We start from the raw sequence: 11019 nt of genomic DNA on the forward strand, positions 1-11019 counted from the left end.
CCACAAAAGAAGGACGAGTGAAAAAGCCTGAATAATCCATAAACAAAAAGTTTTACTATTTTAAAAATATGAATGCACTAAAAGGAGCCATTTCTTTTTCATTTTCCATTATGCCATCAGTAAACAACAAAAAAGCGCTTTTTAAATTCTACTTTAAAATTCAACAACGAAGCCAAAGGGCCTGACTAACGATTTTCCAGGGATTCACTCAGTCTCATTAGGAGATGGCGGGATGGTAACTTACTAATAATAAGGCCATGGTACTTCCGTCCTTTTTCTGCCCATGAATCATAGTAGCCATTGATGATAACACAGCTAAACTAATTTTCTTGAGGCCATAGGCACCCATACGGTTTTCCTTCGTAGCATGTAAAGCTTTACATGAATCGCAATAAGGAAGTACTGTATACAGAACTTGAGTTTTTTAATTGTACAAATAGAACTGTACAGCATTAAGACTTTATATATATAGGCCTGATGGAGGTGTTCCCTGATCTGTATTTATTTATTTATTTATGTATTTACTAGCTGAAATTCCACGACCGAATAGGTTTATAGAAAGTATTTGAACCCTTTTCTCCTTAGGATACACATTACAATGAAAGTGGAATGATAAATCTGTAATGTCCCCCATTTTCACCCCGTCAACTTCTCATGCCAATGGTGAATGAATTTGGACTTAAACGGGGTCGAGAGTACTGTTGATGACGAGACGAGAAGTACTTTTTTTGAATTCGAGACGAGGAATTTCTTGAGACTCGTAGGCAGCAGTAGTTAACCCGTCTTTAGACCCCAAGCATTACTTTAGAGCTCTCTCGTGACTAAGCGGTAAATGTATGCGCCTTTGGCGTGCAAGACCCAGATTTGATCCCGGCGGGAGCTCATGTGGTACGGATTCCACAATAAGCTCTAGGTACACGTCTCATATGGCTTTGCTGCTGAAAGGGACGCTAAAGTCCAAATTAAATCAAACCAAACACTGCTTTTGTGTTATATGAATAATAGTATTAAAAACTATAAATTGATAAAGTGATTGTACGAACACAATGAAGAGCATATCAATGTTTAAAGATACGCATGTCATTACACATTACACTGCAATATCAAATTTATTTTCTCTATTTGTGGCCTCTCGTGATACGGAATGATTCTAATGAAATTAAGAATAAAATCAGGATATATTGTACATAAATTTACAAACCGAGACAAGACGAGAAATGTTTTTCTCGAGAATTGAGACGAGAAAAAATTCTTCGAGAATCAAAGCGAGATTTCTAGAAAACTTATGAGACTAGACAAGAAAACGTTATTTTCTCGTCTCTTCTCGACTCGTTTCGTGCTTTGGGGCAGCGGTGGCTCAGTGGTAGAGCGTTCACTTCTGGTGCATGGGGTTCTGGGTTCAAACCCTGCTCCTGCCAAGTGAACTTTGTAATGGATAAACACCGTGTACGTGGATTTCCTGGGGGTGCTCCCGTTTCCTTCCACTTTCTTCATTCCATCATTTCATTCATTTCTCATCATCACCGTCTTCTTTAGCCTAGCAGGCATAAACGTAGAAAGTAAAACTCAAAGATTTCATTTCATTTCATTTTTTCGTTTCGTGATCAACACTAATTGGATGTGTCAGTAGTCACCTCACAATCAGTTACCCCTACATGTCACCTCTTCTTACCCTCACTTCTGACTCACATGCCAATGGGAAATGAATTTGGACTGACGGGGACGTCACTATTCATCTCAGCGACGGCGAAAGCTATGTATTAGACAACAATATCAGTAGTTTTCGACTATCTTTATATTACCTCCCCCCTTTTTTTGGGGGGGGGGAAAGATCCCCGCTGCCCCACTTTAATCAAAGCAAGTAATATTTTAATTATTGGGCTCAGTAGTTATTGCATGATTTGATTTTTTTGTATAAAATATGAATCCCACTCCTCTTAAAATGTGTAATTTATTCAACTTTATATCATACAAACCGAAGGTTGACAATCATGCTACGTATCATTTTAATTCATTCAGTAGTTATTGAATGATATGATTTTTCGTATAAGGTATGATCCCCCTTTCCGCTAGCAGTTTAATTAATTTAACATAATATGAACTGTGGGGTGCCTAAAGTTGATAATGATGTCAAGAATAATTTTAATTGGTTCAGTAGTTATTGTATGATGTAACTTATATACGCATTTATATGCTAATCAATCTTGGAGCTTTATGTCCCATGGTTATGCCGGCTAGGCTAAAGGAGACGGTGATGATGATAAATTAATGAAATGATGGAATGAAGAAGTGGGAGGAAACGGGAGAACCCCCAGGAAACCCACGCACACGGTGTCTGTCCACCACAAGGTTCACTTGGCGGGGGCTGGGATCGAACCCGGGACTCCAAGCACCAGAGGTGAACGCTCTACCACTGAGCCACCGCGGCCCCTTTTATATGTTAGACTTATTTATTTATTGAGCAGCACATAGAAGTCTGTTCGATTCGAAAGTAAAAAAAAAGGAAGGAAAAGAAAAAATCGGAGAATGTAAAAAGAAAGAAACAAAGGACATACGAAGAAACAATATTATATGTGAAGGGAGTAAAAGAATCTTTTCACCTATAGTAGCAGTTTCTTCAATGGAGTAAAACAGACTGACGCGGTTGGTAACACTAGCGTCAAACTAGCGGCTGCAATTTCCCTCCGCACGTGGTAAGAAATGTCAGAGACCATCTCTTACTGGAAGCCCTCTAACATGCGAGAGCTCTACATTTCTATGTGGGAACACTAATTACAGTTCTGAAAAACAGATGGCAGTGAAACAAAACTCACTTGAATTAAAGTTCTCGTACAACATACTACAGCAGAATGTCTATTGCTATAAGGTTGACGAAATCATAAATAATTTCTTCTCATGTACACAAACGTTTTGCTTGTCTCACGTACACCCAACAGAGATGATGTCACTGTTATGCTCAATTTCTTCGAAATGTTTTTGGATATTTTTCTACTGCAAGCGACACATCGCTACTCATTAACTTGAAAAGGCCCTTTACTAGTTTTTTTGTGTCTCGTGTGTGCGAGTGATAGCAGGAGTTCCGGTAGCGTGAGAAAGTGCAAAGTGCTTGTGTGTAGACTATGAAAGAAGTTCGACAGTGTTGTGGTAGAGCGCCGTCCCAATACACTCACGTTGAATTTGCAGATATGATGTTTGTCTACGGGTTTTGTGATAGTAATGCCAAAGGCGCGGTGGAAGAACACCAGCGAAGATTTCCTCGCCTCAGAGTCCCTACTGCACGGGTCTTTACATACATGTATACTAAACTGCGGAAAACTGGTGAGTTTCGCAGGTGAAGCTAACATCTGAACGAGCCTCAAAATACGTCTATCAACAAGAGGACAACGTTATTCAGGCTGTACAGCGAAGTCGAACCACCAGCATTAGGAGACTTTCTAATCAACTTGCACTTCCACGTACGTAATTATATGATGTACTGCGAGGAGGAGGGCTTTATCCATTCCATGTCCAAAGAGTGCAACAACTCTATCCAGGAGACAGTGAACTATGCGTTGGCTTCTTCCAATGGGTACAGGAGCATCCTAATATTTTGCTATTCATTTTGTTCACCGATGAAGCCAATTTCACTACGAGTGGGATAAACAACACCTGCAACTGGCATCGTTGTAGTGCAGAAAATCCTAGGACAATCACAGTAAGACAATATGAGGAACGATTTTCTGTAAATGTATGGGCGTGGATTACCTGTGATCAGGTTCCTTTTTTCTGTCTCAGCGTTTGACCTGTGAATATTAATTGCATTTCATGCGCCATGAATTACCACTACTACTGCAAGATGTGACTCTTCAAACTCGGGCGTCCATGTACCTCCAGCACGAGAAGGCTCCCTCTCATACGATACCAATATCTTGACTCCAAGTTTCCTCATCAGTGGATGGGTCGCGGAGGACGGAGGTCGATTATTCACTGGCCGCCCCGCTTCCCGGATCTTACAAGTACACCTTTGGATTTTTGTTTGTGGAGGTGGTTGAAGGACGTTGTATACAGACGAAAGACCAACTCACGAGAAGAGTTAATTCAGATCATTCTAGAGGCGTTAAACACCACGAAAGAACGCCGAGAAGACATCCATTGGGCAATACTGCATGTACTGACGCGCAATGCAAAGTGCATTGCGGAGCATGGTGATATCTTTGAACATTTGCTGCAACTGCGAAATAATTACGTTGAAGGTTAATGTTAGTAGGGTTACGTCTCTATCTGTATGCATTAGAAGTAATTATTGTTTATTATTAGAAGTAATTATTTATGATTTCGCTAACCTAGTAGCAATGGACATTCTAGTGTACTATGTTATGCGAGTTCAAGTGGGTTTTGTTTCACTGCCAACTGTTGTTCAGAACTGTAATTAGTGTTCCCGCATAGAAAGGTAGGGTTCTCGTATGTTAGGGAATAGTATTGTATTTCCAATTTTGCATAAAACATTCGTTTATTAATATTCATAACCAAGTCATCTATGGAAAGTTGGAACAGTGTTATGTTCTTAAAGTAAGGAGTTAGAAAGAATGACTTGGGGGGGGGGAGGCTTCTAATAAAGCTAAAGCTTGACACCTCACCTGGATCTTTGGTATACAGTATCATTTTCGTCTAATCAAAAACTGTTCCTCAAGCGACAGTGTTTTCACTCTAGAACAGTGCAAACTTCTTTTAAAAAGGGAATTTTATAGGGAAATTTTAAAAAATCCCTCCATTACTTCCTTCTTGTATGCAGTACTGGGACAATCTGTATACCATCTGCAAGCCAGTTTCATTAACTTTCAAACGAGCTATAATATGTAACATAATTCCAACTACAGGGTGTGCTGGAATGTTTTAAACGAAACTTGGCAAGTGCAAAAGCCAAAAAATTACCCCCACCCACATCTCTGGAATGAGGATAATAGACCATATGTTCTCATAAGTATTTTTGCTTAGAATGACCTCCCCTATCACCTCCCAAAATCTTTGACTTTTCTCACCGGACACCCTATATATATATATATATATGTGTGTGTGTGTGTGTGTGTGTGTGTGTGTGTGGTTAAGCCCTAAAGACCAATGACAACGAAACTAGTTAATAAATTTAGTATCATTTAGACCATGGGGCGAAGTTTCCACTAAGGTCACACCCATACACAGTACGGTGATCATATGGATACCTACAGCATATGGTTTGGAAATGGGGTAAACAAACATCATAATAAGCATCATAAGCAACGTAGCTAATTCTTCATTAGTATAATAACGGTCAATTATCGATGCCGCATTGCTCCACAAAAATATATAGTCTTTGTTACAGTAAATAGTAGAATATAGTAAAGTGTGGAGCTATAAGATGGGTATCAATACAGTAACAATCTTGAAATACGCAATTAAAACGCCAATGGATAGGGTGTTACGAAATGGAACAAGAAGCGTGTAGTAGCGTGAAAAACTGATATTAAAATGATATAACAATCAGGTATAAGCTTTTTTCTCTATCATGGCAACACATTAAACGTAACTCTTTAAATTATAGGGATTACAAATTATCACCTTACGTGTCGTTGTATTCCTATTCGTTTTCACGTTCGAGTGACGAAAGAAGAAATTGTAGTGATAGTGATAAAAAATCGAATTCGAGGTTTCAATGAATTCAAGTTTCACGCCCCCACATATCGAAAAAGTGATTTTGATGTCTGTCCATCTGTTCGTCTGTCGGTTCGTCACGCTTTTCATGCATTCAAATAGAGGGCATATTGTTCGACGTATCAGGACCGAATTCTAGACATGAAGCTTTTATAACACTTTATCGTTTCGAATTCTATATCCCCCGACACCTAAAATTAAGGGTAGTTTACTGAAGGATGAACATTTAAAATAATTAAATTGTCTCAAAAATAGCTGTAAAGATTTTGCTTATTTTTTTTTTTTTTTTTTACAAATATATATATTTTATTAATAACCCTTCACCGCAGTATGAATTATTGCTCTGAAAAAATACATAAGGTGTAATTTACTGTATGTGATGCGTTGTTTCGAACAATATTCTCAATCACGAGCTCCTTCGTGGCTAAGCGGTTAGCGTACGCGCCTTTGGCGTGGGAGACCCGGGTTCGATTCCCGGCGGGAGCTCATGTGGTTCGGATTCCACGTTAATCAGTAGGTCCACGTCTCATATAGCCTCGCTGCTGAACGGGACGTAAAACTCAAAGTCAACTCAACTCAATATTCTCAATCACATTTCATAAATAAATGTATCATTAATAACCTTACAATATGACACAACACGTTCGTCCTGTAAACATTCAGAAGGGGTAGTTTATTCTTCTCCGACGATTTTCGCACTAACGCCTGACGCAATTTTGTTCATATTACATAAATAAATGTTACATAAATAACCTAACGATATGGTATAATTCCATCATCCTAAAAAGCTAGAAATGGTATATTACTCTTCGGAGCAAGTTTTACCCTACGATTTTGTCGAGAACGACTCAGCCAATTTTGTTTGTATTTCATAAATAGCATAACTTGTTTGTCCTGAAAAGATACACAAGGAATAGCTTATTCTTGGGGATGACTTTTTGACGATTTTCTCGGAAAGTACTCAGACACTTTTACTCATAGTTCACATACAATTATTTCCTTAATAATTCTAATATATGGCATAAGTTATTTCTAACAGAAATATGACCAATGGTTACTTTACTTTTGAACGTAAGTTGCTTCGAACAAAGTTTTCCAAAACACATTATTTTATTCGCATTTCCCAAATAAATGTTTCAGTAATAGCTGAACCCTAACACGAGTCAGTTTAAGAAATTCGAGCGAGAAAATTCAGTGCGTTTCATCCGTGCCCATTCTTAAATATATTTTTAAATCACAATTTTCCTAACAAAATAGAAACTTCTTTTTTAAATGTGCCTTGTTGTGGCCAAATGGTTCAAGTGCATTGGTTCTGGATTTGATTCCCGGTGAGAGCTAGTGTATTTTTATCCAACGTTAAGGTATAGGTAATAAGTAGGTGCAAAGAGAAAAGTGTTTAAACAAGCCTAACCAAGCTAATGAATAATACAAAGAAATAATACAATATTACGAAATTATAGAAGAAACGTTGTTAATATTAGATATTTGCGTGTGAAATGTCCAACCGATGGCTGTCAACTCCAAAGGTAAGAAAGTGAAACAAACAATACCAGGTTAATCATGGTCTCTAGGTAAAGCTATCCTACTAAGAAGTGACTGAGATACCAAAAAATATTGTAATCGCTGGGAGACATGTTAGGAGAATACAGTGGGTGAGAGAGTTTAATACTGCAACTCATGAATAGTCTTCACCTTCGTTGAGTATTGAAGTCCGTAGGCCTATGTATGTTTGCACTGAAATGAGCATTAATACGCAATATCTCTTGAACATTACGAGGGGCTTGCGGACAGGTTTGCAGTGCACTTCACGGAGTTCCATATTGTAACGATCCTAGAGAACTCCTGAGCCTTCCCCACTGTACACTATAAGTTAAATTCGTGCTTAATTAAAGCTGTGTTTAAATTTAACACTGTTAACCGTTATCACTGTGCACTACGATCAACAATCCGCCAATAATTCTTTATTTTTGCCTTCTGTTTAGCGCCATAAATGTCTTTGTTCATAGATTCCTTTGTCTATGGTTTTGCATATACGTAGCGTGGACATTGAATTTTGACTTCTAGGCCATATGCATCTAATTACATACACACCTATAGAACAAACACAACAAACTTGGAATATATAGTTTGTGTATGGAAAATCATACACGAGGCGCTGCACGGGAGAGCCGTGTGCATACATATGGCAGTCAACTTCCTAAGAAATTTATAATAATAATAATAATAATAATAATAATAATAATAATAATAATAATAATAATAATAATAATAATAATAATAATAATAATAAACAGAAAACGAAACAGTTATTTACATAATTTATTTATTTAAGCATGTAAGTGCAATGGTCTTAAGTTATTTCTCCCTCTCTCTCTTTGAAGGCAACAACCCTTAGGGTGCCAAAACGTAGAAAAGGACTTGTGGCACTCACGACTATAGGGTGGTGTGTGGTTGCACATCGGGTTCCTTTGTTGTTAGTTCCAGCTTTCTAGACTGGATTCAGTTATTCCCAGTAGAAAACACAAGAAAATATACCTTTCTATTACTATTAAAGTAAATAATTACACTCATTCCCTCAATGTGATACTTCTTTGTTTAACTGTATACAGACAGCTGATCCGTGGAATAATCGTTGATAATAATAAATAAAATAAACTCGACAAATATTCTTGTAAATAATAGGTAAAAGTTGACGTCACACTGTTCATTTTGCTGAGCACGCCAGTGTGCTGTGTTATCCGGTTGTGGCACACTGGAATATAGGGTATGGCTTTCTAATTTTTCCCAACTATTTTAACTGCTTCAATTGAAATGAATCTATAATAATAAGAGAGTGAATTTAGTCTTCTTAAACTTCGATTTAGAAATAAGGTCCGCTAGAATTTTATATATAAAAAATAATAATACTCGGAATTTTATAGAGTAGTTTGTTTTATTCGAAATGACATACTTCCTGCAACTGTTTGGGTTGTAATTATTTGAAATCAAATCTTTAAGTTTTACGACCCACGGTTATACCGGCTAGGCTAAAGGAGACGGTGATGATGAGAAATGAATGAAATGGTGGAACGAAGAAAGTGGGAGAAAACGAGAGAACTCAGGGAAAACCCATGCACATGGTGTTTCTCCACCACAAAATTCACTTGGTGCGTGCTGGGGTCGAACCAAGGATCCCATGCACCAAAGGTGAACGCTTTATCACTGAGCCACCAAGGCCCCTCTGAAATTATTTATAGGAGAGAATGACTACTTTTATGAAAACTTCATATCGAACACATTTGTTTAAAAATACCAGCTTTTTGTGAAATATTGCTTAATATTCAGGAAAACCTAAGTCAATAAAATAATAATAATAATAATAATAATAATAATAATAATAATAATAATAATAATAATAACCATTATTATTATTATTATTATTATTATTATTATTATTATTATTATTATTATTATTATTATTATCTTAAATTAAAAACTCTCTGGACCTAGTGCATTGGCACAATTCCACGAATTAAAAAGAATGTGTTTACTTATCATATAAGTGTAGAATTACTTAATCCCTGTTGCTTTCAATATAAAAAGAAAGTGTCCAACTGTCAAATGATATGCTACATAAAATGCCTTATGCAACATAATGTAGTATAGTCATCATTTCAGGTTGTCTAAAAAACACATTCGTTTTAGCAAGAAAGGAAGAAAATAGAATATACTCAGTTTTAACCTAGTAGAAAGTTTGCAGATTTAAGGGAAAATGCACAGAGTTGTTGGATATTAAATGTAGTTCGGATTGATGGAGTAAGACACCGTGAATAGTTTATCGTTTGAAATATACTGGGAGTGACCAAGCCATTACCTATGGAAATATCGAAAGAGATACGTTAATGGTGTTAGTTGCAAACTGTTGTAGAAATGAAAAAAATAAAGAAATCTCTAAAACTCTGAAATCACTGATCCAAATTGACTGAATGTTAAGTAAAACTGCTAAATCTGACTAAAGCAAAAAAAAAGAAAAAAAGAAAAAAAGAAAAAGAAAAAAGGAAAAAAGAAAAGAAAAAAGTATTAATGACCTGTGTTACAATTTCAGACATATCATTCTCATATCAAAACTACGATAAAAGTAAATTATGAATAAAGATGAATTTACAGCTCTGGAATACCAACAAATGATTTTGCTAGATGTAAATTTTGGGAAAACTTTTTTTATAAGGCTTTAGATTTATTTATTGGTTTGTTTGTTTATGAGCTTCCCCATGCCGTAAACGTCGCCAACACCTAGTGGCCCACTTGCCAGTAAATGCCGATCGTCGATATAGCGATGCGTCGAAGGATTGTCGCTAGTGTGCCACTAGTGGCAGGGATTCGTCGAGTCGAAGCAGATATTTAGAATCGGGGGTATTGAAGTTACCACCGCGTAACAGCGAGGACTTCATTTTGATCCGCGCTCCTTTGATTTGTCACGGAGAATCGCAAAGGGACCAACACGAATTATCGCCAGTCATGTGCACGCGGTTATTATTATATATTATTTTTCCCTGACGAATTCTTATTATAAGGACAATACTTGAGCTCCGGAGGTCAAGAGTAACTCCTGCCTTTACATCATGAAGTGAAAAATCTTGAGATGGGTGCGTATAATTGTATGAATTTAGATGGCAACTGTCGCCGATCACTAGCAAGTGAATATGGGAAAACTATGAAAAAAGTAAATAGATGCTTACCATTTTGTTATAAAATTACATGGTGAGTGCATTTGATCTGATTCCAAACAGTTATCGTCAAATATGCACTGTTAAAGGAGCACTCTGATTAGAAATGAATAAAAATGTGATAACGTAATACTTGAACAACTCTATCTAATGGAGGAAAGTAAATTAGTATTCAACACTTCTTTCAATTTTAAGCATTTCAAAGATTCCCGTAATTTAGTAGCATCCCGGATTTGCATTTTTGAAATATGGGAACTCTATCTATACCTTAACGTGGGAATCGGTTTCGGACCATGCACTTAAGCCGCTTTGGCACAAAAGGCACATAGGAGTTTTTCTTTCGATTTCCTTAGAAATATTGCGAATGGTATGACTTTTGAAACTATGTTTAAAAAAGAATACACATCGACACAATAAGATGGTAATCTGATTTTTAGGAAATATATTGAATTGTTTTTAATTTGTTCTCACGCTACCAAAACAGTTCTTATGCTTTTTTTATTCCAGCCTTTTAATATAAGCATTTCACACTATTGTCTGTTCTAGGACGATACAACTCTAGTTCATGTATATACCAGCTTTGGAAATACAGTAGAGTTTCGCTTATCCGACATAAAAAGGCAGGCAGAACGCCGGATAATATAAA

Source organism: Thermobia domestica, chromosome 8, assembly GCF_964235325.1.
Source record: "Thermobia domestica chromosome 8, izTheDome1.hap1.1, whole genome shotgun sequence".
Lineage (NCBI taxonomy): Eukaryota > Metazoa > Arthropoda > Insecta > Zygentoma > Lepismatidae > Thermobia > Thermobia domestica.